At 56.6% G+C, this 26323-nt stretch overlaps 1 long non-coding RNA gene across 1 annotated transcript in view; it reads left to right on the top strand.

Annotated features, from left to right (window-relative positions):
- LOC116962735 overlaps nucleotides 1–24466 on the top strand; it is a 39497-nt gene extending 15031 nt beyond the window's left edge. Inside the window, exon 5 of the long non-coding RNA XR_004407763.2 lies at nucleotides 22293–24466. This is a non-coding gene — a long non-coding RNA (uncharacterized LOC116962735). The remainder of the gene's footprint in view (nucleotides 1–22292) is intronic.
- Nucleotides 24467–26323: the final 1857 nt, after the last annotated feature.

Consider the following 26323-nt stretch of genomic DNA (forward strand, 5'->3'; position numbering starts at 1 on the left):
GGGTTATTTTCGGCAGTGCTTGCTAGCAGGCCTTCAGCAAGGGAGCTGCTAGCAGACCCGCAGGGCGGCGTCGGGACGAGGCGATGGAGACCGGAGGGCAGCGAGCAAGCCTGGGAGGTGAGCGTGGCGTCAGGCATGGGGGGGAGGCTCTTGGGCCCTCGTCGGGCTCAGGCTCCTCTCAAGGCTTCCACCTCGCACTTGTGCTGTGGAAAGCTCTTCTCTGCTCTCGAAACAGCTTCTTCTGCCTCTCTGCAGCTGGCTCTCCCGCAGCTCTTAGCAGCCAGCTTAAACCAGCTCGGCTCACAGGGCTTGGTGGAAGACAAAGGCGCTTGACAGATGCTTATGGTTCAGATTATAAAAATTTAAGGGCTGGTTAGTCTTGAAGATATCCCCCGGGAAAGGTCTTCCCTTTTTGAGTCTAAAGAAACCCACGTAGGTGTCCTTTGTGCCCTGTGAATTGTTTTTAGTGAGAGCTGAATCCCAACGCTGCGGCTCTTGGCAGGTCCCGGGGCCGTGCCCTAGCTGAATGCTTTGCATTAGTTATTGCATCTCAGCCTTTCCAATCAATACATTAAGTGAGTCTGCAATTAGTTCGCCTGTCTGGGTTCCAGGAGGGTGGGAACGACGGGAAGCAGGGGTTCCTGGCCTGCTCCGGGCTAACTGCGGGGAGGGCTCTGTCTGCGCAGCGCAGGCGGCCCGAAGCCCCTCTGGCTTCGCGGTGCCGGAGCCCTTGAGCTTGCGCAGCACCAAACCCCGGGTCGCTGTGTCTGCGGCCGCCGCCTCCTCGGAGCTCCCCCCTCCGAGGGGGATCCCCACGGAGAGGGGCTCCAAGAGGCGGGAGGGGTGTCCTGTCTCCCAGCCTCGGGTTTAGCAGCTACGGGCAACTCGAGGGATGCGTCAGACTCTGGTGCGGGAGGGCCAGGCTCAGTTCGCGGCCCCCGTACCAGCTGAGCAGCACATAAGGACCCCCATGGGAGTTAAAGCCAACACTTTCCCGTCCTTTAACCCATGGTGATATGTCACTGATCAGCACAATTGCTTCTAATAGCTCCCCAGGTAGATTTGGGAGAGCAACGAGTTGAACATAAAAATCCCTTTATTATTGCCATTTTGCTTTTATATACCCATCAAGCTTTCATATTTAATCTCCTACATCACAATAGCTGATCATTTTTAACATTTGACATTGATAAAGTGCCCGCTGCTATTATTCTGACATACTATAAAACATTACACCCATTTGCAATAGAAAAGGCAAAGAATCAATACTCAGCCCCATTTTCCAGCGTGGCAGTAAATCACGGGGAGCCTAACAAATTGTTTTAAATATAAGCACCTTCAGAACCAATAAAGAGCCCAACCGATCCCTGTCCATTGTCATACCTGTCCGACATCTTTCCTGTTAAATGGGCAAGTGGGTGTCCACCCAAAAAAGGCCAGCCCGCTGCCTCGGTCCCGCGGGAGGGCTGGGGGGGTGCTGGCTGGGGGGTGTGCAGTAAGCTCCTTCGGCGGCTGGCTTGGATGTTGAGGGGATGCCTTACGACTTACCCGGCTGAGGGTGAGGGTTCGTAAGCCCGTAAGCTGAACGAGAGGCAAGAGGTGAAGCGCTTCTCCGGGCACCACAAAGGGAATTGGTGCCCCTGATTGGCCCCAGCTCCCCAGCCGGGCTGCGAGGCCGCTCCTTTCCGCAGGCGTCGCGGAAAACGGTCCTGGATCGCTCGTGGCTTTGGCGGGGGAGCAACGAGCTGGCTGGGAGCGAGGGTGTCCGTGCTTGGCCCGGGCGGTATGACGGCTCGGGGCCCTCTCGGGGTGCCGGTGCCACCGGCGGGCCAGGGCTCAGCTCCGCGGCGGAGCAGCGCGGAGCCTGACAGTTCTTCGGTGCTGTCCCTGCCTGCCCAGCCTCAGAGCTGAGGAGTCCCTGGGTTTGCCCTCGCCACGAGTCGCGTGCGTCCCTGCGTAACCTCCGCCTATCCATCTCCTCCCCTGTATACCTCGGTGCAGTGGGCGCTTACTCACAGAAAGGCAAAACGACAGAAAAAAGTCGTATAATTTTTACATCTGAGATGATGCAAACCTTGTGTGCATAGTTTAAAAATGTTTTCGGCACGTCCGCTCTCAAATAGCTCCTAAATAATACGGTTTACCCGGGTTGACTGATTTATAGGAACCTGGCTTCCAGACCCCAAGGATGACATTTTAAACACATCTTCCTTTCATTTGTAAGGGATTAAATGAACATGTTTTGACAAGATTGATCATATGGAGGTTCAGACGATTTCTCCTTGTGGCTTCAATCTATAGCTTGTAGAATTGATAGAATATTATTGTGTCTCATTAAAATAATGCATGGCTGGCAGGCACCGCTGCACGCAGGAAAACAAATGCTCAGGGAGGTTCCTCTGCCGAGGCGGATCCCGGCTGCGGCTCCGGGCGCCTCCCGCCGAGACTTGCTTGGTCCTCTGGTAGGCGAGTATTTAACGTGAGCTCCTTGATCCTACCCTCTGAAAGCTTTGCTCTGAGCTAAATCGTGCCGTTAACATCTGCTGGGATCAGGAGGCAGATTCTAATTCCTCTGGTTCTCTGCAGGAAAGGTATTCCCTCCTCAGCTAGAATGTTCCTCTTATTCCCACCAGTAACTGAACTCCAAGAGGCGCTGCGTCCGCTGCCACATGCGGGGCCGGCGGGGCTGCCCAAGGGGTCTGGGTCTGTCTGTCAGACCCTCAACCTGCAAAAGGTTCCGCAGCTTCACGCACCGAGGCTTGATGGCAGGACTGGTTTTGCCCCTGCAGAATGAGGCTTTTTGGAATTTACGCTCCTTGTTTCAGTGTCATTAACCTTGTGGCTACTGTCGTAGGCTGGCTGCCCTCCATAGCCGTAGGGGGGAAAAAAAGCGTGTTTAAAATCAGACAAATGTCTTTAATCCCAGAAGCCTTGCAAGACCCTGACTGCCTTGTTCTGGCTGCAGACAGGTCTGAGCTTTGCAGTTCCTCTCGCAGCGGGAGCGGGGCATTGCTGCGCGGGCGGGCGCGAAGCGCTGCCTCGGGGCTGCGCCCGGAGGAGGGTGGGGGCTGGGGGGCCCCTCGGCGCTCCTGCCGTTTGCAACGTCTTGTCGGGGTGCTGCACGGAGAGGGCATTTGGGCAGCAGCACTCGGTGGCCTTGGGTGCCATGCCAGACACCTGCCCTCCAGCCCGAGCGCGACCACATGCGGCTTTTCAACCCTTTTCTGTGGAATTGCTGCCGGAACTGGCAGGACTGTTGGGAACGGAGCAGGAGAAGGGAAAGAAAAACTGTGTTTCTTCCCCAGGCTGGACGCCGAGTCCCCAGAAGGCTCGGCTGGGCAGGGCTGGTCCCGGTTCTTCGCACGCGACTTGTGTTTTCCTCTCTTGCAAAGCCGCGGCCATTCGTGATGTTGCTCTTGGGCATGTGGTCGAATGGAAGTGGGAGAGGACTTTTTTCTATTCTGTTCTGGGCTGGTAGACGTGACTTATCTCCTTCCTGGCTCAGTCCCGGCTTACGAAGCCATTACCCTCAGATGGCAGGTGAAGGCAACAATCTTCTAGGTATTCGCTGGCAATTTGCATTGCTGCATTATGCATGGGCGGAAAACACAGAAATAAAGTATAAGGAACAGGAAATCATTGTGGTGTTTTTAATCTGAAAGGTGAGATCGAACTGCTGTTTGTAGGCTGCCTTTAATGGCCCCTCAATTGGTAATTAGTGTTATATTATCACATATCTTTAATAGAATATTGATGCTGTTGGCAGAGATATAATCCCAGTGTCAAGAGTAATTCCCCTCTTTCCAGCGTGCTGCACTTATTACATACGGGCCCAGCAGAGCCGGTCGTGAGGCTCGGCTGATGCATCTCAAATCAATTAGACACAGCACTTCACCGCAGGTGACTTACGGTACGGCAGAGAAATGCATATTAATGATTTGCGTTGGGAGCGTGACCTGCCGGGGAGGAGGTGCCGGCCTGGTCCGACTCGGGGGGGGGAGCTCGGGGGAGGCCCCGGGATCCAAACCGCATCCTGGACGCACAGGAGCGGGGCGCAGAGCACGTGCCGTCCTCGGAGCAACGCCGGAGCCAGGCAGGGCTCTCCATTCATTTATCAAAGCACCTTCAGTTTCCATTTGAAAGCGGGTGAAACAATAATAAATACCAAGCGCGGAAAGTTAATCTCTATCCACAGCGTTGTAATAAATGAGAAGTTAAACAAAAATCAATGCGGCCCTGTTAATTCCGGCTGGCTCTGAGCGCTCTCCGGAGTTGAGTTTGGCCCTGGCGGGATGCTGGAGCAGCCCCTTCCCCTGGGGCGCGGGCAGCCTCTCTGGCCCCTGGGGCCTCGTGCCCACGGTGCTGGGAAGCTGCTGCTTCACGAGAGCCTCTGCCCGAGCCGTCTCATTTGGCCATGAGCATCAGGCCCTCGAAATATTTAGCTGAAGCCATTTCCCTTCCTGCACCTCGGGACTGTGAGAAGAACTGCTTAATGAATCGCATCCCATCTCTTCCTGAAGCGCACGCACACAGGCACGGATCAGAGAGATGACACAGTCCTCCAGCAATCGCCTCTCGAATGACAGCAAAGGGAAACGGGGATCAATACTTCTCCTGTCATCTCCGCCCACCGAGGACTGCGGCGTTGCCGGCTCTCCACGCGTGCTGCTCTCCCTCCTTCCCCTCAGCTGCAGAGCCAAGCGCGCCGGAGCTTCCCCCTCGCTCTCGCCAAGGTTTTCTCGGCCATTTTTCAAGGGCAGCGGCAGCCTGGGGCGGTGGAGGGCAGACGGCATCCTTCAGCCTGTCTGATGGCAGCCATGCCACCGGCCGGCGTGCTGGGGGAGGCTTTCCGCCGGCGCTGCACCGGGCTGCCGGGGACCGTTAACCCCCTGCTTCTGCCCGAGCGCCCCAAGCCCACAGATGCGCAGCGAGATCCCTGCGGCTCCTCCGCCGGGACGGCTCCTCCGGTGCCCTCTTGCCGGGGTGGCACTCGCGGCTCTGATGGATGCGTTGGTGGGAAGAGCGTCGCATCCCAGCGGAGCGTTGTTGCGCGTGTTCCCGGTACATCGTAATGTCAAATATCAATCAGGCATGATAAACACCGTTTGAAAGCAAAGGACACTCCGGAAGAATGGGGGAGAGGAATTTCAGGGCTAATTCAGACCTCGTGAGAGATCCGCTCCCCCGGAGCAGGCTGGCGCTGGAGAGGTGACCCCCAACAGTGGTTCCTGGAGGAACTGGGTTTCTGTGCAAGCTCAGCACCTTTGTTTTCACTTGGGATGGAAGAATTTGATGACTGCAGAAACCATTGTGCCGAGACAGCCATAAATAACATCCCACACTCAAGGCCTGTATAAGTATCCCCAAGCCCTGCCAAGATCTGGATTGGTAAAATCACTCCTGGGGAGCCTGTTGGGACAGGGATGGCTTCTCTTTCCACAGGACCATCCAAGTCCTCCTCTGACTCTTTGGCCTGAGTCTCCCTTGTCCCCCCGCTTCCCTCCACCAAGGGGAGCTGCAAACCCATCTCAGAAGGGAAGACGGTTCAAGCTTTGGGCTCGGGTTTGGGCTCCCGTTCTGGCACCAGCGCCGTTTGTCCCCAGGACGTGCCTGCGGCCATGGCCGCGTTGCCTCCAGCGGCCCACGCTCCAGCCTGACCCTCCCTCCGGACCCGGCATCCTCCGCTCCTTCGCCCACGAGCGGTGGGTGCCTCTCCCGACGCCAGCCTGCGTCAGGCCACCTCAACAACCTTGTGCCAGAGCACGGTCTGCTGGGGCTTTGCTGCTTCCATCTGCGTGTCTCCCTGATTTATTTCTTTTTTCCCTTTCAGTGCCTTCAGCCTCAATTAAGTAAAACAGCTTAGTATGAGCCTGCATTACAGTCGTAGTCCCATTGACATTTACGCTTGAGCATGGTTTTTTGAAGCGCTATACCGTAGAGGAGCCTTTAAATAGCCTTGTTTCCATTTTGTTGCATGTCAAGGTACAAAACTCTCCAGGAGACAGAGCGAGGAGTCCGCGCATGCACCAGCTGCAGAACCTGCTCCCCTTTCTGCAGAAACCCGCTTTCAGTAACTGGTTTGTCTCCGATGCTTCCCGCCAGACGGGGAGGGGTATCGCCCGAGCCCCGTGGATATGAAAGAGAAAGCCGACGAAAACCGATCGTAACCACCAGCTCTGAAAGCCAGCGGGCTGGGAGCGCTCGTGGGCACGTCGGCTTCTGCTGCCGGAGGGATGCGGCGCCGCATCCCGCCCCCACCGACCCCCGGCGGGGTTCAGCGCTCTTGGGAAACTCGATCCCTGGTCTTCCAACAAACCCCGGAGCTGGGGTGGTGGCGGGCAATTTCTGCTTCAAAACGCTCCCCGTGAGTTTCGGAGCCTGGCTGTATTTAACTTGCAGCAAAACACCAGCAATCAGAGATCCCTTCTTCATAGACACAAAAGTGTGTGTGGCGAGGTCTCCCGGATAATGACGGTGATGCACATTAGCATATATTTTCTTGAGAACTGAGCTGCCGTAAGACTAGCCTTGAAAGCTATTCGGAGTATTTACAGCTTTTATGAGGCCCCCCGGGAGAGAATAATCTTAAAGTACTGCAGACACTGCTTGGAAGAACTGTGAAAAACATTCAATTTAGGAACAATTTTGCCTTCATCTATCTATTTTTTGTAAGCGCTCGCTCCCACTGCCGGTTATTTCCCCACCTGGATCTCCCCTGCCATAGCAGTGGGTAGCAGCAGAAGAGACTGGTGGCACGAGCAGAGAATTAAGGGGTTTGGGTAGGGAAAGGGCAGCAGCAGGTGGAAAGCTTTGGGAAAGCAAACCATGTCTTCCTGCAAATACCTCTTTGGAAATAAGAGAGAGAGGGAGAGACATGTGAGAAGACAAAGCAGCTGAATTGGCTCTAAACAGCGTGCTTTTCGTGCTTTTCCAGGAGGCATCGGTGGATTTCTGAGTCTACCCGAATGCATGTGTCGTGTCCTATTACCCCATCCTCCGGATTCTGTAACCATGTCAACCAGAAGGGAAGGCAAGGAAAGCAAGCAAAAAAAAAAAAAAAAAAAAGGGAAATCTCAGCCTGAAACCCACTATCTTTTGGATTATGCAAAACACATGAGTACCTGATCCAGCTTTCTAAATTACAGGGTTTTACAGCTTTCTGTTTATAGTGGGCTGTCACAAGTTGTAATGATCTGCTATATCATTATGGGAGCAGATGCCAAACTTAGATCTCTGCATGTTTATAAAAAGGCTCTCGCTTGCTGTGGTGCTGCGGAGGGGTTTCAGAGCTCCTTGGCAAGCTGGGAGGACGGGGATGATGTTTGCCCAGGGGCGTGTGCATGTGCAAACACAGCTGCGAACGCGGTGGCATGTGGAGCGGCTCCCCGTGCCCGCGTGGGCACAGGCACAGGCACGGGCGCCGCCGTCCCGTCCCGTCCCTGCAGCGTCTGCTCGGGCAATGACAGCCGCACCGCCGCTGTCACGACCCGATTGTCGCTTCCCCATTACTTAAAGCCTTCAGCACGAAGCAGAAGCAATCCAATCTGGCTGTATTCCCTGTAAGTAAATGGAAAGGGCGGGTCAGGAGACTCTGAGTGGACAGCTTGGACCGAGTAGAAGGGGCAGGAAATTCCTCAAGCTATCTAGTAGATTATTTTTAAACCGTAAGAACAGCTGTGGGAATGAGTAGCAGTTTAAATGTTCTGGAGACGTACAAACTTCCCCACCGAGTAGTTTGCCATGCCTCTGCTCAAGCAGAAATGGAAGCCTGAAGCGGATGGAAAACAAGCCTTGAGTGTGGCCCTGGCTGGGCTGTCGGCTCACCCCAAGCCTTGGAAATAATCAGATTCGAGTGGGACCACCTGGGAACAATCCCAGCCCCGTGCTGCTCGGCGGGTGCCGTTGGATGTGCATCCCTTGGCAATCCCCCCCGCGCAGGGACGTGCATCCCCTTGGGAAGCAGGGGAGGAAGGGGGGCTCGGGGGACTCGTGGCGTTACTCACGGTGCGGGTGCCAGCATCCAGCACCCCAGCATCAGCCGGGCACGCGAAGGGGAAGCTTCTGAAAATAGCAGCGACCTTCTCTGCACAAAATAACCCAAGAGGAGCAACAAGCGGTGCATCTCTTTGCAGGCGTTTGCCAAAAAAAATAAGCACGTGTCTGAATAGAAAAAAAGAAATAAAAGAATTGTTGGAGCTCGTCTTTGGGGCACAGCAGTGTGAACGGCATGTTTTATTCAGCAAGGAGCAGCTGCGCTACCTGGAGCAGAAATTCAGCTTGTAGAGGCCTAATCTAGGTAGATCACTGAAGCTTTGGAGGGTCTAAACAGCCAGAGAGCAGAAGATCTCTTCTTTGTTGCAAGCAAGACGCCCCTGCAGCGGGGGCCGAGCCCCGGCCATCCCCTGGCCCAGCGTGACACCGGTGCACCGCGGAGCGTGCCCTCTGGTTTGGATTTTCACGACGCCGGGACCCTCGGGGGGTGGCTTGCGCCCGTACCCTCCACCGTCTGAGACCCCCGGCTTGCCGGTGCCGTTCCCCTCTCCTCCTCCGCCATCCCCCCGATGCCCCGACTGCGGGATGGGGGCAGGACCCCGAGGACACATCGCTGAGCCCAGCCCCTGGCTCGGCCGGCTCCTTGGCTGCTGCTCCCCCGTCCTGGGCAAAAATTAGGGTGTGCCCGCAGCCTGGCTCTGCTGCTTGGGGTCTGCCCGCCGAGCTCGGGATGTTTTGATTCTCCTTTCTTTTGCGTGCTGGGGTGCGGAAGATAAAGTTAGTAAAATTCCTCCTGCTCGGGGCAAAGAGCACAGCTTGTGAAGGCAAAAGCCTGCCAAATAAAACCCCTTTTATGCCTGGAGCAGGAAACAGCAGACGATGCGGCAGGGCAGGGCTGGGCTGGGCTGGAGGGGGACAGGCGGGACCCCCCGTACTGAGGCCGCCTGCACACCCCGCTTCCCCCCAGCAGTTATTCAAGGTCCCCGCTGCCTTCCGCTTGACTGAGTCGAAGGATTCCCCCGCCAAGAGCACGTTAGCAGAGGGATTCCCTTTCTTCCCCACCCAGCCGTGATCCCGAATCTGGTCCCTCTATTAACTCCCTCCGTACAGCTGAACAAATCCAGAGCCGAGCCCCTCTCCCCGTTCTTCCTCGAGCTTCCCAAAGCGCCAGCAGCTCCGTTCTCAGCCATATTTTCAATATTTCATGTTAAGCACAGGCCAAGCCTGGAGTTTCTCTTAAGGATTTAGACCCGACTTCCTCCATTTTTAAGCCACGGCTGTGTTGGCCGAGGGCCAGTGCACGGGGCCCGATTCTGGCCGTGCCTCCGGCTCCGTGTCAGAGCAGCTGCACTGGCGGGGATGGGCCGGAGAGGAGGGGACACGAAGCCCCCTCGTCCCACCTGGGACACCGTGTCCAACGGAGAGGGGCTGGCCAGCGCTCGCGGCCAACGGCTCCCAGCGTGAGAAATGATTTAGGGGAGATGGTTTAAAAGTCAGTATGATTAATGTATGTGGCTTCTCCGGCGTGCTGGAAAGGATGAATCAAGACGGAATGGGGAAGCGGTGCATAAATTCAGAGGGTGTCTGTGCAGGGGTGGCGTGGAGGAAGACGAGGCTCAGCCTGGGCATCCCCCGATGCCCTCACAGCGGCTGGCTGAGGCTGCTGCCGGCGAGGATGAGGAGGGTACGTGGTGACCTCTGTGCTGCTCTGCTGCTGGGGGCCCACACGCCTGTGGGGGATCCCCCCGCCCGGGGCACGGCATCACCCACCGGGTCCTCCCGAGGCATCCCGATGCAACCGCACAAGGGTCAATTATCTGCACGGGGGAGATGCAGGAGGTGTCCTGGGGCCCCATCCAGAAACCCAGGAATAATCTGGGTAGGTGAAGGAAGCAAGAGGTTTGTGTGTTTAGAAAAGGAGAGAAGCGGGGGGAAAACGGAGATTTCATTACTGAAATTTGCCCGAGAGCCTCTTTAATAATGTCATTCATCTTTCTGTCAAATACGTCACATTAGCGTAGTGAAAAGGAACTTTGAGGAGATGAATTAAGACTTAACTACATTAAAATGACTTAAGGAATATTTACAATACAATACAATTTATTTTTTGTGCTGGCTTGTTTCATGCTGAAGTCTCTCTGCCGTTTCAGAGGCCAGTACAAAGCCTGTGAAGCGTGTGTGCAGCTGAGCACGAGCAATGCCACTTCCAATAGAAACGAGACTTCAATCAGTCTTTTCTTTGGACCAGAGATAAGCTGGATGCAATTAGCTGGCACGGAACTGTCGCCAGCAGCGAAGGCAAAAGGCAAATTTCCCTGCAAAGCTCATGAGTCCCCCCTGTCGCTCGCGAGCAAGGGGGTGCTCGGAACGGGGGGATGTGCTTCGGCAGTGGCTGCTTTTAACTTCCAGCCCCTTGGGAACCTTCGCCCAACCGTTCCAGAGGCAGCTTCATCCGTGGGGCCAAGCACCCACGGGGCACATCTGCCTTTCCGCGGGAGGAACGCCGCCCTCCTCGGCTGTACGCTGGAAAGAGAAATGTAGCTCAACGTGTGGGTGCCACTGGCCCCGGGCCCACGGCTGCACCCGTCCCACCGGCCCCGGCACCCAGTCAGGGCCAGCACCGGGGAAGGGGGAGCCCCCACCACCGCCGCTGCTCTGGCACAGAGCGAGCAAATGTGAGAAAGGAGAGGAGTGTGGTGGGAAAAACAGGGGAAAAAAAAAAAAAAAAAAAAAAAAAGAAAATTGCCTGGAGCTGCTTCTTGTTCTGCAATGTTAGGACTAAAAATAGCTCGGCAGAGACTTTCTGCATGTGGGGGCCGTGTGAGGAGCAGGCGTCTGCTCCTCCGTGGTGCAGGAGGCAGAGCGGGCCCTGCTTCCAGTTATTTATTTGTTTGTCTTGCGGCAAGAGCTTTGGTTGACTTTTAGTCCGTTTTTGCTTCTCAACCCTAAGTGCTTCATCAGAGAGAAGCCACAGGAAAACGCTGAGAGTAATTCAGCTTCTAGGAAATAAGAAGTGTGTGTGTGTGGGGGGAGTGCTGAAGCACAAAATTCAGTGAATGCAGGATGCGCCACGCTGCAAAAATTGAACTTTCCCTGTCATAGAGCTCTCTTTGAAAGCATTCAATTATCTCCCCGCGCCTAGAGAAAGCGTTGGAATTGCTTCCCCAAGTCTTTAAAGGCTCTCTGTATAAAAGGCACACAGCCGCTCCGTGCCGGGGGAAATTAAAAACCCTCCACAGCGACCTGCTCGTGTCCCTTGGGCGAGGCGGGGTCCCCGGGAACGTCCCAGCCTGGGCCCACCGTCACCGTCCCGGCTCCCCTGCAGCTGCAGGGAAAGGTGGCAGAGCTCCACAGGGGTGAGGAGAGGGGGCAGAGCGCACCAATATTTGGGGAGGGGGATGAATAAAAGGAGAATCAGGTGCCTCCCGGTGGTGCCAGGGCAGGAGAGTGTGGGACCGGGGCGGGACGGAGAGCGCAGGCACATCCGTGCATCCTCACCCAGCACGTCGGCAGGGGCAGGGCTGGCGCCCGCCCGAGGTCACGGAGGCAAATGGAGCCGGGCTGGGAGAGGAGCTGCCTCATTTGCTGATCAATAATAACATTTGTAAGCGTGCATAGGAGCCAGAGGGCTAATGAGCTCGCGCGCCGGGGTTGGCGAGCTAATGGCTGCGAGGTCGGGAAGGGTTTCCCCCGCGGCTGCCTCGGTGAGCGGTCGCGGTTTCACCTCCCTCTGAGGCCGGGGACAGCGAGGTGTCAGCGCGGACGGACCCGCGCCTGCGTAACAGCCCTCGGTGTGCGGCACCCCCCCTTCGAAGCCACCTCGGGAGAGCTGGGGGGTGGCGACTGCGACCGGAGGGAGACGGGACTCTCGCAGCACCGCGCCGCAGCCGCTCCCCCCATGATGCCTGGCCGTGGGGGAAAGCAAAGCGAGGGGGGAACAGTCCTGCACTCAGCCTTGACCCGCCCTGAGAAGCGTTTCTCGGCCGTCGCCCCCGTCCCCAGCGCTCAGCCGGTGCCACAGAGCCGAAGGGAGGGCAGGGAGTTTCCCGTGCAGCAGCAGCGCGCGCGCTCTGGGTGACCTTCTCGCTGTCGGAGAGCGTATCTGTTCCGAGAGTCCTCTGGCTGCAAACATCCGCCGCCGCCGGCTTAAACGAGACAAGAGGCTTTCGCTGTATGGATAATGTCGTTAGGGCAAACTGATTTTCTAAGATCACAATTCTCCGACTATTAAACCACAGGTGCGGTAACTCCGGCTTTGTCTCCTTCGCTAGAGCCGGCTGTTACCGGGCAGCCTCATTATTATACTGTGCAGAAATCCCTCGGAGTTACTCCAACATATAATACATGTCAAAACGCAGAGAGACCCCGTTGCCACGCTGCATGCATATTTATGGAGCATCATCCCGGGGCGGGGGAGAGCTGGCGCAGGGCAAGGACTCGCAAGCAGCGCCCTTCTGCACCGTCAATCTGCCCCGCTTTCCCGCTGCCGTCTTATCTTCCGACATAGCCTCCTGCCTGAAATGCAAACTGATGAGTTAACAGATGTGACAAATAACTGCTACATAATTGGTGTAACTTGTCAGCGGCATTCTGGCGCGTTCCCCGTTGTATGTGCTGCAGTCATGCTGCATTTTAGACTCCCCTGATCTCCGACTCCTGCCTCCGCAGCATACACAAGGAGGATCTGAGCGCACGTACGCGCACAAACACGCGCAGGAAGGGAGCGAGAGCTCGCGCTTGTCTTTCCCTTCCTAATCAGGCGGCGTCATCCTCCCCCCAGCCCGAGCCGCAGGGAAATTGGGGACAACGTGACACAGCCCGCCAACGCAACGTCGCAGAGCGGCGTCCTGCGGGCTCGGCGTTTGGTGCCCGCTGTTTCCCCCAGCGCCGCCCAGCCTTTTGGGGGAAAGCTAGCAGGTTCCAGCCTACCCGAGCGCCAGTGACGTCGTGGAGTGGGAGCGGCGCGCTCTGGGGACACGCCGGGTCCGGAGGGAGCCCCGGGCCCCCCGCTCCCCTCCCCGGCCGTGCCGCCGGGCTTTCGCGGGGGGCGAGCGCGGGCAGCCCTCGCTCACTGCGGCGGCACCTTCCCCACTCTCTAGTCTCGGCCGCTCTTCTCGCTGTCTCCTCTTCCTCAGCAGAAACCCATTACTGCCCGTGATATATTTTCAGTCAGCCTCGGATAAGTTTTCCCCCTTGCCTTTGTTTTATGTCCTCTGAAGGATTTCATGAGCTTTAGAATATTTGGCTTCCTTTTCCTATGATGTGGTTTATGAGGTTTTAATTATTATTGTTTATTATTATTGTGCTTTAATCGTCTGCTTGGGTGCCTCCGAGCCCTTGAGTGAACATTTTATAAATAACGCTGTTTTTATTATTACTATTATTTGTCTAGCTCGCTCATATTCTCCACGTCTCCCCTCTCGCCCTTTCCTCTTTTACAGGCCCTGTACATTAGGTTCCTCCATCTCTTCTCGCCGATCAGGCCTCTCCGCCGAGCCCTCTCCGCTTTGTCTCCACTTGATTTTCATGCTGTTTTTTTCCTGCTTTTCAGCAAGACGCTTCGAGGCGCAGGGGATGCGGCCCCGCAGTGAGGAAGCGCCCAGCCCGAGGCGCTGCAGGCCGGGGGTCGATGAGCGCGGGGCGAGCGGTGGGGCGGGCTGGGGGGGCGAGGAACCGCTCCCTGCCCCCCAGCTGGGCTCTCCGGCCCAGGGTCTGCTGTCGGGAACGACTGCGCGGACGGCAGTTTTGAAGTCGGTGCCTGCTGGAAATAACTTTTTAGCTCGTACAGGCGAGGGGAGTTGAGCGAAGCCCCGTGCTAGGTGGGCCAGCCGTGGGAGGTGCGGCCGGGACGGAAATCCCTGCATGGGGTCGGCCACACAGTGACTGGGACACGTGGGGGAGAAAATGATAAAGTTTTGCTCCCCGACAACCGAGAAGGGAAACGGAGGGAAAAAGCACATTGTCGCTTGCTCGGTACCATTTGCCGGGCTCTGCTTTGGCTCCTTAATCAGAGGGCTGATCCAGCTGAGCACGGTGCTCCTGCAGCTCCCGTGCCGCCGGGCAGCGGCTCCATTCCCCCCCCCCCCCCCCCCCGAGCCCAGGGCTCGCGTCTGGGAGCCCTAACGAGGGTTTTAGAGCTGGATTAAATGGGTTTGGGGAAAACGTCTGGGGGATTGGAGCTACAAATGGCTTTTTGATCAAAACAAAAATGTTCATTTTGAAAACCGAAACTGTTTCATTAAACATGTTTGGGCTTTGGTTGTTTATGTCAGAAGCGATAGGTTTGCCAGGCTCTGAAAATTGGAAACTTTTAAGTCTTCTTCTATCTTGGACTTCCAGTGAAAAAGCAAACGCATTTCAAAGGTGATGTGGAAGAATAAGAACAATTAAAAATTTATTTCCTGGGAGAAAAAGGAGCGATTAGAACTATTGGAAAAAAGTTCACGTGTCTCTCTTCAGGCAAACTTCTCTCAGCTTTAAAGGTAGGAGATGGCGTCTGGTATGAATAGAATCGCACAGGGTCCTTTTGTGTCATTTGAAGCTGGAGAAGGGGCTCTGCCTCCGCCTGGGGATGCGGAGAGGCTTTGCTGACACCTGACATTTGAGGCAATCTGCCCTTTTCCAGAGGCAAACGCCTTAGAAGCATTTTCATGAGCGGTAGCGATAATCAGGCTGAAATCCCAGCTCCCCCCAAAGCAGTGGGCTCTGTTGCAGCCACCGTCACGGGGCCAGTGTCCCCCCTGGCTCTGCCGGGGATGGATTGGCAGTGCCGGCGTGGGGCAGGGCTGTCGGACGAAGGGACCGTGGCGATGCCCGGAGCTGTGCGGCCTCAGCCCTTCGGCCAGGGGCTCCCAAATCCACGGGCAGAAAATGCGAGTGAAGGAGTGGAGAGAGCGACTGGGGAGAAAAAGGAACCTGCTGAAGGGAAACAGGTGAAATGATTAAAACAAAATAATTCTGCGCTACAGAGGACTAGAAAGAATACACGGGCATGTGGAGTAGGACAAAGCAAGCAAGGCAACATCCAGGCTCGAAAAGCTAGAAGGAAAGGCAGGCCTTAGCCAAAATTGAGGAAAGGTGGAGTGAAAGGCAGCGTTGCAGCAGCGAGGCTGTTGAGGAGGCAGGGGCAGAACCTCCCCAGCGAGGAAGGATGCTGTGTGTGGGGGAAGAGCCCCGGGAAAGGGCTCAACACCACCCTTCAAACCACCCGCCACCTGGGTGTCCGTCCCAGAATTCATGCCGCTTCATTTACGCCTATTAAAAATAAAGGTAGCGTGCACGTGGAGCTGATGGGAAGGGCTCTCCCAGCACCCTCTTGCCGGCGTTGGGTTGGTCGTGCATGACCCGTCCCTGTGCTGGCGTGGGATGGCAGGTTCCCACAGCGATGCAGCCTCCCCTCGCCCCACTGCAGAGCTCTCCCGTGGCCCTTCCCTGGGGGGGGGCGGATTTTGGGCACCGTTGGTACAAACTCAGCATCTTTCATCCAGACAGGAGGTGAGCATGCTTCCGCCGGTGCGAATCGCCTTGCTGGGGCAGCGGGATCCGTGTCCCACCACGACGGGGCAGGTCCTCTGGTTTTCACCCCGATTCCAAGGAATCAAAGTCTGCAGCGGATCAGGTTGCTCTCAGCTCCAGCTCAGCGGAGAGGGACGAAGAGGAGAGGGGTGGCATGTCTGTGTGGTGCTGCGAGCCCGGCCTGGGCTGGAGCCCAGGGTGGTTTGGAGCCCGTGTGAAGCCCGCAGCTCCCGGCGGGACCAGGGAGCAGCGCTGGGATCGGGGCACCGGGCTGAGCGGTGCGGCCGGGGCCGGGACCGAGCTGGCTAACGGAAGACACCCACGTTTCAAATGATGCAAAACCGAACGGCCTTTTGCAAAGCGGGAGCAGCTGGCTTAACTAATTAAATGTTAAAAATTCCTGCTAGACGAGCGCACCAGAAAACAAACAGGCACGACAGCCAGAGAGTTGGAGAGGATCCGTGCGGCTCGGCGGATGCTGGCGCCTGCTCCCGCGCTTCAGCGAGCGTGTGTTTCCATCCCGACCTGTGCAGATCAGGCGCGGCGGGGTCCGCATCACCCCCCACCGTCCGCGTCCGCGTCCACGTAAGTACCTGGCTCCAGAGAGCCGCGGCCCTGCGCCGGGAGGCATCTCCATCGGTCTTGATTTAACGGCGTGGGGGGAGGAGGGTAAATATTTGTTAGCAGCGGTTTTGCAAATCGCCACTTTGCGGAGAGGAAATAAGAGCCATCCATTTGTGCTAGCGCTATTAAAGATTTTCTATAAAGTGCCTACATTTCCAGTACCCCTGAATGGATTTCACTGCAGAAAACTGCTAGGACAGAGCGGCACAGCAGAGGAAAATATCATATACAATGATTCACAAACACATAAAAATACCCTTCGCAGCTTGTCTATTCTTCCACCGCACAACAAACACCTTGTGACTCATTCTCGAACGTACGGTTGCATTTGAAAATGAAAGCTGGGTTTGAACATTATTCATTAAGACCTGGGATTAGTTCGCTTCTTCATTTAGCTCCTAAAAGCTAACGTGCCAAGTCAGGCTAAAACACATTTTAAGGCTGTCTTGGTCACGAGACAGCTCTAACAGCCACGGTACTTTTCTACATCAATGTTTCTGTATTCAGCTTAAAAAAAAAAAAAAAAAAGCTTAATTCCTTGCTCCTTGCATTGAATTAATCAGATATCTGAAGGTAAGTGGAGGAAAAAAATCACCGTTTTTCTTGGCAGGCACATTGAACTCAGAGGGCTGCCGCTCTTCCTCTGGACGAGAAGAGCACGACGTTCAGAAGGAAGAGAAAAGGGATGGAGGGCACCCGTGGAGCGACCGCCGTTCGTTTCACAACACGTTGCCTCCCTCCTCGGGACAGCTGCCAACGAAAAGTCGCACGGGCCGTTCCGGTGCCTCTCGCTGCCGAGCGCTGCGGCCCAGGACCGCGGCTGACGTTCCCCCGTCGCTGGGAGCACCGGAGAGGAGCGTGGCGTGGGGAGCGGCGCAGAGGACACGAGCGCCGTGGGAAAAGCGGCCCGAGGCGGGCACAGCGTGGTTCGCAGCTCCGACGTCTGAATTTTCTGGTGCTGCAGCATCCCTCCTTGCCCTGCCAGCGTGGCAAAGCGGCACAGCTGGCCTTACCGCCGCTCCTGCGCCTATTTAGCCTCACGTAACGACAGCCCGGCGCAGCCTGCTACGAACAGGGACGGCGTGACCACGTTTCCATGATTTCTCAGCGAACCGGCTGCTGTACCTACCCCTGCCGGCACTTCACGTGGCGTCGGGGATCGGGAACGACTGTCCTCGGTGAGCGGGTAGGTTTTCCATTAGCAATGCTCTGCCCGTAGGAGATGCCCTCTCAGGTTAGATCTCTCCCAGGCTATCAGCAGAAGAAATACCGTGCGAGGCAGGCACCTAATCGAAGGCAAGCAAGCGGCCAGCATTGCAATGCTCGGGGTGTCAAACGCTCGCTGCCAGCCGGCTGAACGAGCTCTAGGCCAAGGCAGCAGTTCCCCTGCATAATTTCATAGGACCAATACCTTTGTGAGAAGCACGAGCTGCTTGTGGGCAAAGAATCAAAATTCATAGAATAAATTATACGTGCTGAATTATTTGCCCAGCTTTGTTGATTATCTGCAGTTAAAAAGTTGGAGAGAGCTGAGCTCCTCCACACGTAAACACCAGACGGATACTTGTAGTCAGGAGGTGCTTGGCTTTGGCAGCAAGAAGGGGAGAAATTCCAGCCCCGGGAGGAGCGGGCTGCCCACGGACCCCTCTCCCTACTGGCAGCCCCTGAGGCTCGGGGTGGCGAACACGAAGCTGTAGCAAACAGCGTGGTGGGGTTGACTGCAGCTTTACTCAGCTAGCTGCGGTTTGATGGCGGTGCTGCTACGCGGGAGAGGGATTTACTGTTTGCTAACTGAATGAAACGAGGTTTACGATATTATCTGTACGTTACAGAGCATTTAACGGCATAAATTCAGTTCAGCGTAAGCACCGGAGCGCAGCACTCAGGTCGCTCTGCGCTGTTTTTCTAGCCCCAATCCCTAGAAATAGCGCCAGACCTGCAACGCGGGCGGCAGGAGAGGGGCGGAGACCCTCGGGAGCAAGGCAGGGATTTCAGAGGTGCTGAAGTTTGATTTACACGATTCTTCTTCAGCTCCGAAGGCGAGGATGGTCAGGCAAGATTTGGAGAAAACAGCGCTTTGTAGTTCAAATCTGCTGCTACGTAAGCGCTGCGAAGATGACCCTGACCGACCAGGCGATTCTCCAAGCTCCGCGCAGGACACCTGATGTGGCTTTAGTAGCACCAGGAGCGTGCCCTGGGTTTGCAGACCAAGCCGTGGGTGCCCTGGGGCTCAGAGACGGGGGTCCCGCTCATCGTGCGCCCGGCCAAACGCCGGCTCGCTGCGGAGAGGAGGGGGACGCGCGCGGGGGGTCAGCGTCTCGAAGGCCTGGGATTGAACCCGATGATGAATCGCAACTTGATGACTTCCTCTACATCAGTGGAGCTGAACTGGCTTGGGGAAACTGTTTGATTTAAGAAGAATAGGCCTAATTTTGGAAGTGCTTCACACCCATCAATCTCAGTGAAATTCATTTATCTGAGGCACAGCTGATACGTCTCCCATTTACATAGTATTAAGTGCCTCACAATCCTTGATATATTGGAGCTCACAGCAGGGGAAAAGGATAGCGTTGCTATCCCCAGTTTTGCAGGAGGAGAAGAGAATTTGCAGCGTAATCAAATGAGTCACCGGAGTCAAACTCACGCTCTGCCCCGGGTCCAGAAATGACATCCACCCCCCCGAGATGTGCCGCACCCCCCAAACATGCTGTGGCTCCCGGGTGAGCGTGGACGGAGCAGCCGCGGGTACGTCCAGGCGCGACGTACGCGGGGGATGGACAGGAGGAGGCTTCAGAGCATTTTCCGTCTCCAGTCTAACAGGCTTTTATGAAGTGCTTGCAGGAGTGTCTCAAAGTCAGGGTTGGAAGGCAGACTGGGAATCACAGCGGTGTCTGATGGAAGAGATATTTAGAGGGAAGAGACATATGGCATCTTAAATAAAAAGAACCTACTCGGCGGTTAATCTCCACTTGAAAAACATCCAGGCCAGCCTGGCCCATCTAGCGTTGCGCTCCCCGCCGCGCAGCCGGCTGCCCGGCGACGCAGGTGCCGCAGCCAAGGCTGTGGCTCTTCCCAGCCCCGCGATGGGCTGAGGGCCGGGCCCGGGGCGAGGGATGGGACCGGGACCGGTCGGCGCTGGCCGTGCAGCGCTGCTCCTTCGCCGCTGACGGCCCCCGAGGCCGGCCGCTCGCCGTACGCACCCGTGCGCTCTCTGCCTCCGGGCTAGCGGCGCTGCCGCGCAGCAGCGGCGAGATGGGGGGCTGTCTCCGCGTGCCCCCAGCCGAGGTTGAGGCTGGCGGTGAAGGTCTGCTCTGCAAAGACGGCGGCGGCTCGCGTGCCAGAGGAGACCCCCGGGAGCCCTCGGGCTGGAGGGTTCAAGGAGCAGGGCTGGGGCATTCGGGGGAACCGCAGCTCGCCCCCCACCTCTCTCAGCCGGGTCCTGCCTGGGCAGCCCCGAAAGCTCCAGCCCGAGCCAGCGGCCCGAGGTGGAGGGGCCGATGGGGCGAGGGCACGGGGACCCTCTGCTGCAGCCTCGCTTTGTCAGCCGCCGTTGAGGTCCCTGGAGGCCTGGAAGCAAAAGTAGGCAGGAAAAACAAGTGCCTCTCTCCCGCAACTCTCCGTGGGCATGTAGGACAATGATGAAATACTCAGGCAATCACACAATGTTTATTTAATGCCAAAACTATCCCAGCCGCTTTATAAACAAGCATGAGTAATGGGAGAGCGGGGGGCAGAAGTTTCTCTCTTCCTCTCAGATCTTCTGAGTATGCACTTCTGCCGTGATTTATCCTTGTTGCAACCTTATCGACTCACCGGGGATGTAAATCAAGCAACCCAACATTTTACCCGGAATTCCAGTTATTTATACATAGATTGAAAGGGTATAATTACAGCTGCTAAATACGGCCCGGCAGAGAGGAGAGACACAGGTGTCCATCTTCTCAGAGGTTAGGGATGGAAAAGTCCACGCTGGCTCCCTGCCCGTCTCTGCGGATCGGAGCCTTGCAGGCGCTTTTGCTGCTCCGCTGATGCGGAGGACGGGGGAGCAGGAGCCCTGGGCTGACACACTGAGCGGGGATATATTTAGACTTTGGCAATTAGTCCGCCGGTCTTTTGCAAAGGGCCTGACAGCCGCTTTCCCTTTTTTCCATCTCGTATGTCCAACCTGTTCTGGGAAGAGGTCTGGAGAGGAGAAATCGATGAATCCTTCGGGTGATTCTCTTCACGTCTCCTGCCGGAGCTGGCGTTTCTCAGAAGGGGACGTCGGGCTGTGCGCTTGCCGTCGCTGGGTGTTCGTTAACAGCCCTGGGATTTGCGGGCAGCGTCTGTGTGCGCCGCATCCCCGCTCGCAGGGGCCGAGCGGCGGGGCACAAATAGCTTTAAACAGCTTCAGAGGGTGTCCTGAGGGGCCGCCCCTGCAAGGGCCGTTTCTTTGCAGAGCCCGCGTGGGGACGGGCGGAGGGCTCGGCCCCGGGGGTCCTCGCCGTGGTGTCCCAGGGGGAGGCGTTGCTGGTGCGGGCTCGTCCCCAGCCGAGTCTCCTGTTGGCAGCCCAGGAAGGTGGTTGCATCTCTGGGCGCAGGCAGGATCCATCCCGGCTCACCTCGCCCAAATGTGGCTTCCCGCCTTGATTTTCCCCTGCACATTTCCTCCGTGGTCGGATGTGGGGAGGGGACCCGGGCACAAGCGGTGTTTTACTTCCCCGAGGAGCACCTGGGGTACCGGGGAGCAGTGGCCAGCCACACGAGGGCTCCTGAAAATCCACATGCCATCCCCTTCATTAGCTGATCCGCTCTGTACGCTGGGGAAAAGCTCCCAACAAGTGATTTAGCATCCTGGCGAATGCGCGATGCGGTGAGAGACGTCCCTGGCCGCCGGTGCCCGGCTGCCAAGCAAACTTCCCTTGCTCCTGTTCCGGGTGCTAAATGAGTCTCTCTCTGCAGAACAGCAATCTGCTGTTAATTAAAGGATAGCCAAGGAGGTGACAGCACCAGCCTGGGTGGAGAGGACAACATGCGAACGCTTTTCCCTGGTTTGTTTGTTCCATCCTGTCGGCTCATCCCCACCTCGGCCCCCCGAGATCAGAGTGTCCCCAGCCAGGGCTCGTGGTGGGGAGGCGGCAGAAAGCCGGCCTGCGGGCAGCCCACGCCCCTCCCTTCCACGTGCCGGCGGGACGGCACGTTAAAATAAAACTGTTACATGCTCGAGGGGATTTCAGCTACGGCTGGGATGGTGGGAAAGAGATTAACGGCGCTGCTTCCCCCCTGGCACAGGTTTGACTGGCAGCTTGGGTAAAGAAGAGCCCACTCTAAGTGCTCCCAGGGGTCCTGGGAGGAACTCATTACATCTAGACTGGCAGTAGCCGGCAGTTCTGCTTTGTGAGCTGTGAAACTAATGTTTATCCACCGCTCGGTTAGATTCTGCGCCATTTAGGGAGTCCGGGGTATTAAGCAGGAGGAACGAGAAGTACATCACCCGGCGTGCCACTGAGGCAGACCGGGGCGAGGAGGGCGGGAGCGGGACCCCGTCCCGAGCGGCCGACGCAAGGAGCGACGGAGGGCTCTGCGGGGTCTCCATCCCGCCCTCGCTGCAGCCAGGTTTATTCTCTGACACAGCTCCTGCACAACCCGCTGCCAAACTGGCCTCGGCTCCACGCAGCCGCGGCCCGTTTCATCGCTAAGCTGCCGTGTCCTTTAACCGCGTCTCCCTCATCCCTTCTCGGTTCTTTCCACCGCTCCCAGTCATCTCCCCGTCTCCGTCCCTCCGGCAGCCGCGGAGCCAGCAGCGGCCCCACGCCCCTGGTAAGGGCTGGGGAGCGTCACGCAGCGCCCGTGGCACCCCAGCACCCCCCAGATGCCGATTTGAACTTCTTTCCAAATGTTTTAAAGAAGGTAGTAAAACATCGGCCATCCTGGCGGCTTCTTCCCTGGGCTGGCCAACGTGGAGGGACGTGCCCGGTGCTGCCGGTGCAGGCGCTGTCGGGACGGGTCTGCCTCATCCCGTACGTCCTGCTGAAGCACAGGGGCTGCCCGGAGCTTCCCCACCAAAACACGTTCCTGCTGGAAGCCACCAGCAGCACTGCAGGCTGGCACTGGGAGGTGGCAGTGAAAAAGCCCGTGTGTGTGTTTCTGAGTCAGAAATGTCTTTTCTTTCTGTTCCACAGGAAATGCCACTGTTTACTTCTGCATTCGGCGTAAAGGGGAACAAGAACGGGTCCTGAAATGTCTGCATTTCCTACGGAAAGAAGATGCTGATTTGTCAAAAGGGAAGCGCGCAGCAGAAATAGCTGAAACCCAAGAAGAAGTCCGGGACTCTCAGAGTCCTCAGTATCTGTTTTAATTATTACTCTGGTGGGATTTTCTTAGAGATATCTCCACAGTGATAACCGTTATCGCTTTATTTTATAGCTTTGGCTATTTGCAAGCCGCGAAAGAGCAGGACCAGGGACACGAAGAGCTTCAGGGACACGTTCCACAGCGGAAAGCGCTGGCTTTCGTCTGCCCCGCGTACAAGGAGCAGGACGTTGTCCCCAGCGCTCACGGCCCGGTGCTGGCTCCCTGCGACCTCACGGCCGTCCCCGCAAAAGCGAGGGGACGAGGGTGCTCCGGAGCCGGCCGGGCGACTGCCGCGCACCTCGCCGGATCCGGCCCGTGGCAGCCGACGGAGCGAGGGAAATGGGATGCCGGGGACTGCTCGCTGCAGAGCACAGCCCGCCTCTTTCTAGTCCCATAATTTTTGTTGGGAAGTTTTATCTTTTTAATTTGTTACATATCATGCATCGTCTGATTAATTATTGCTTCTCTGCAGGGAGGACTAGAGTTTATAGAGCAATATAGCATTAGTGTTAGCTTTATACACCCTCAAAGCCCAGAGGAAGCTCAGCAGAGTACTTATGCGATGTTCTGTCGATAATAATGACTCAGCATTTGGCCGGTTCGTGGGTATATCAGAAGCGCTTTATTAAAACGCACGCAGTATATGCATCGAACATAAATACAGCCAAGAGATGCGGAGCGTGCCGTGCCGCATACATAGCAGCCGGCGCCTCTCCGGGAGAGCGGGGGCTGGAGGAGCTGCTCGCCGCCGAGCCCTGCCTGCCCCTGCCCGCTCCGCCGCGCCCCGGCCGCGCAGCCCTTCAATTGCCGCGGCGGCCTGGGCTGCATCGAGTGGCCCGGCGTGTCCTTCAGCTGCGCGAATGCAGAAGGAGCCAGGGTGAAATCCCCTTTACAGCCCCGTCTCTCTGTCGGCTGAGCGAGAGCCGTCTCCCTGAAGGAGCCTTCCCATGCGGCGGACGGTATGAAGGAGGCTGTAGGAGTGTTCGGGGAAGGTACTGCGGCAGGACTAACAGCGATGAAATGCAGTTGAACATTTCCAGCGCTGAGTAAACCATATGTCTTCATAATTTGATTGTGCCCCGGTCCCCCAGGTACCTCCCAGCCCTATTGAACACCGATGGCGTTATTTAGAATCATAAATAATATTATCAAAGAGGGTCTGCTGGGTAAACAGAGTCAGTGTATAAATTGTCGGTGCGCGGTATTGATTGTTCGGAGCTGACTAATGAATTATTCTGTTTAAGGGCCCGTGGAAATACCGCTCAGCGTTTGCAAGGCGAGGGCCCTTTGAAGAACTGCCCCCCCCCCCAGCGCTGCTGGGCTCGGTCGCCCCGGCACTGGCCCCCGCGGCGAGCGGGCACGCATCTGCCAACGGCGGGAGCTTGTCTCAGGCAACCCGGCAAACGTTGCCCTAAGCTTTGATCCCGCTAGCCTCGTCTTTTCCTCCTCGTCTCTCATCCTCCTGCTTTCCTTCCGTCCTTCTCCGCGGGGAGAAGGGCTGTGATGCGAGGTGTGGGGCTGGGGAGGGAGCCCGGCCGCTGCCCTGACCCGCCGTTTCGGCCGCCCGAGGCTTCCCGGTGCTGGCCCCAGGCGCTTCTCCCACTTGTTGGGATTTCTCAGCTTTTGGGGCTTGCATATCTTTAAATAGGGTTTCTTCCCCGGAGACGTAGTAGCTGCCTCAAGCCCTGCCCCGGCACAAGGAGAAATGAGCCGTCCTTTTTAACAGAGCTTGCTTTTTTCCTCCTCACCTGCATAATAGGTTCTGTTAAATTTATAGTTTTTCAATGCCTTTGATGTAAGGGACTCCAAACACTTCCCCACTAATCTCACGCAGCGGTGCCTGCAACGCCGAAGGCGCTGGCTGGGGATACGGCACGGAACCAGACAACAGCTATTGGCGTCTGGGGGGCCGGGGCAGCATTAAGACACAGCTAATTTTAAAAGAAATGATGCCATTAAAATGCTTTTGTTCTTTTTCCCTGCTTTCCAGGCTAGAGGCTCTGTTTGCGGGAGGAGGAAGAGGAGGGCAGCTCTGCCTGGGAACGGGCCCCTGCGCTGGGCGAAGGCACTTGCCCCCCGTGCCAGGGATGGGCCCGGGCCGGCTGGTCCCGCAGACCTCCCTCGCAAGGTGCTTCCCCTTTCCTAACCAACAGTTCGCACGCTCCAAACCTCGCTGCCATCTTACGGTTGGCATGGAATTCTCGTGAGTTCTTCGAAGGTGAAAGCAAAGAACATAGGGCTCCAATTCTGCCTGCCACCGACTGAAAGCTTTGGGGCTTTTGCTGCGGGAGGAGTGAGAAAAACGTATGGGGTGGGGGACCCCACATCTGGAAGGCACATCCGAGCTTTCCGAAGAGGCTTTGCATAGAGCGTAATTTGCCATTGAAAACCCCCAAATTACTGGAATAGCATTTTCCTGCCCGCGGCCCAGCCCGAGCCGGTGCCCAGCGCCGTGCGTCGGGCACAGCAGCCGCTTTAACCCTTTCTTTGGGAAGAGCAGCACCTTCCCTTCTGAAGGGGGACGTTCGCTGCGGCACCAGCCTGTCGCCGGGGCCCTTTCCCGGGCACGTGGCTGCGGCTGCTGTTCCGAGGGCAGAATTTGGCTCCCCGTAATTACTGCCGATTTTGCCATCATACCTTGTATTTTAGTGCATTATCTTTCCTCCTTTCCACCCGTTGAGCTGTGATTGCTACTCCACTTTATAAAGGAAGCCCTATTATTTTCCCTCACAAATAGAGCTGGGTCAATTTTCATAGCCCCTTTGCCAGCCCATTAAGCATTACTGAATTTGCCATTTCTCACCGATATGACAGTGTTTCTTTCTCTGCTCGCTTTTCCTTTCTTCCTACAGCTCAGGAAGACACTTGCTCATCACCATGGGTTCAGCATCCAAGAAACCCAAGCATTTGCTTAAAGATAAGCAAAATGTAAACATTGCCACGTCTTTATCGATGGGCAGGGTTACCCAGGGCCCTGGCTTAGTCTCCTCCCAGAAGTAAAGCGAGCTTGCTCTCTGAATGTGATTTATGTAGTTAGTGACGGACTTAGGGGCTCCTAAGGAGCGCGCAAGGACGCGAAGGAGTTAAACCGAGCCACCCCGGGACCTTTGTGTCCAGCACGATGCAGGCCATTTAATTAGTGGCCCGCGCTTGGCACGTTCGATAGTGTTTTCCCCCCGGGGAGAAGCGCACCGACTCACATATATTGCCTGTTATCTTTCAAGTACGCTGAGCAGAATGCTTTTTCAGTAACCTCATCAAAGGATAAGCCAGGATTCAGATAAGCTTTTCAAGGAGGAAGTCAGGGTTATAATTTTCAGAGACTTCTGAATGTCACCTCCAATTTTCGGCTCCGCCGTCGGAGCGGCCGTTTTTGGAAGCCACCCAGCCTCAGATATTGAAATGGGTGACCTGTGGACTCGGGCCTCCTCAGTTCCTGGTCAGCGTCAGTCTGGCAGATCCCGGAGTTGAAAGTGCTTGAGATTTCTGACTTTGTAATAACGCGGTTTCTCAGAAGTGCAAATTACAGAGGAATTGGTGCTAAACTCCCCATTAACTATAGAGCCCAAGAATCCTCAGCGTCCCAAATTACCTGTCACTTTCTCTGTAACACGGCATAATTCCGTCGCTTAAAAAAAAAAAAAAAAAAAGCCGTCATTTGACATTTCAGTGCAATTCCTAATTGAGTGCGCAGCTTGCTTTGCGAGTGCACCGTTCCCCAGCTCTCAGCCTGCGTCCGGCATGCCAACGCCGGCGCTTTCTCCCCGGGGCATTGCGATGCTCCCCCAAGCCCCGCGTGGGACCCCCCAGCGACGCTCCCCCCCCTTCTTCGGCCTCTGTAGGGTGCTGGGGACCCTCC

The sequence above is a fragment of the Tyto alba genome, unplaced genomic scaffold (assembly GCF_018691265.1).
Source record: "Tyto alba isolate M040663 unplaced genomic scaffold, T.alba_DEE_v4.0 Super-Scaffold_32, whole genome shotgun sequence".
NCBI lineage: Eukaryota > Metazoa > Chordata > Aves > Strigiformes > Tytonidae > Tyto > Tyto alba.